The sequence below is a fragment of the Canis lupus genome, chromosome 7 (assembly GCF_011100685.1).
Source record: "Canis lupus familiaris isolate Mischka breed German Shepherd chromosome 7, alternate assembly UU_Cfam_GSD_1.0, whole genome shotgun sequence".
Taxonomy (NCBI): domain Eukaryota; kingdom Metazoa; phylum Chordata; class Mammalia; order Carnivora; family Canidae; genus Canis; species Canis lupus.
Window position 1 is genome coordinate 48878192 of NC_049228.1, and position 1556 is coordinate 48879747.

At 38.2% G+C, this 1556-nt stretch overlaps 1 pseudogene; it reads right to left on the reverse strand.

Moving 5' to 3' along the window:
* Positions 1 to 521: 521 nt before the first annotated feature.
* On the reverse strand, positions 522 to 1297 carry LOC100683803 (annotated as a pseudogene).
* Between the last annotated feature and the right edge of the window lie 259 nt (positions 1298 to 1556).

Consider the following 1556-nt stretch of genomic DNA (forward strand, 5'->3'; position numbering starts at 1 on the left):
AGTCACAACTGCAGTATATTTACAATAAGAATTGGTTAAAGTTGGTATGATATACTGAGACCTAAAGAGGATACGGCATGGTAGAAAATTTTTTTGAAGTCCACTTTCTTTCTTTTATTTTTAAGATTTTATTTATTTGTTCATGAGACACACACACACACACACACACAGAGGCAGAGACACAGGCAGAGGCAAAAGCAGACTCCATGCAGGGAGCCCGATGTGGGACTCGATCCCGGGACTCCAGGATCACGCCCTGAGCACTGCCAAGTCACCCAGGCATCCCTCCACTTTCTTTAATATACAAAAAAAAAAAAAAAAAAAAAGAGAAAGAACAAAAAGTAAATGAAACATTTCCACATTTGGTTACACTGCTCTCTAGCTTTTTATATTAACTTTACTATTCAAACAATGGACAGTAGATAAAACAAAACAAAAAAAAAACAAATACTTCTACCATATTTATTCTATATTGTATATAGCTGTGCTCAGAGAGACAATTTCTTTTATTTCTCTACTGCTCAGGAATTCAGTTTTATATAAAATTGAACTTGCCTCAAAAGCTCAGGGAGACTAGAAATTACGGGTGCTTATCCTGTGGTATCATTATGCAATTCAAAGAATGGTGCAGCTACCAGCTTGTAATTTTAGAGACCACAAACAAGGCATCTTCCTGAAGTTGAACCAAAAACAACTTGTGTTCCTTAGGTTGTGTAATATCTGCAGAAATCCATGGATATCGAGGGAAATTCAAAATTTGGTATCTGTTAGTTACCAATGCAGCTATCAATGACCTGGATAGCCCAGTATCCCTGTTAAGCTTTTAATCTTTTAATGTCTTCTGGGTTAAGTTCACTTAACTTGGTAACTTAGTTGTTCCCAGCTATAGCAATAACTCATGGGCCAGTCAGTACTCATGCACAATCAGAACCCCTTCTATGATCCTGCTTTTTCCAATTTTATCAAATTCCTCATTCATGCAATGAAATCTAGTTGCAACAGAGTTGTCCTTGTAGAGGAACTTTTTTATACCAAAAGTATTATTACTAAGAGGGTACAGGTTGACGGTGCACTCTAGGGTGAGGGGCTTGGTTGGCTCAATATACTTGTTGCCAAAGTGGTTGACACCCCCACACCCTCTGCCCTTTCCTCTCCACTTGGGGACAGCCAGTCTGCAATTGCATAGCATCATGAACATGCTGGTAATCTCAGGCATTGGTGATGAGCTGAAAGGGGGAGACCAGAAACTTTCCCTGTGCTGGAAGTGGTATTCTGCGTTCTGCTCAGCAGTAGCCATCACTCTTAATATGGGAACATCAATTGTGTTTGATTATAGTAGATGCTCATCAAATATTTATTGATTTATTGATGGACCTTTGCCTGACCTAGTAATAGAGTGGTTAAAATGTTGAATTAAATAGCTACTAAGTCGGCATGAGCAATACATTATTTTCTGCTCTTCTGAAAATACTTTTTTCCTGATAATCCTTTTTTTCAGAGAAATAGTGAAATCTCCATACAGTGGTATATGCTCTTTCCTCCTGTTGGCACTTAAT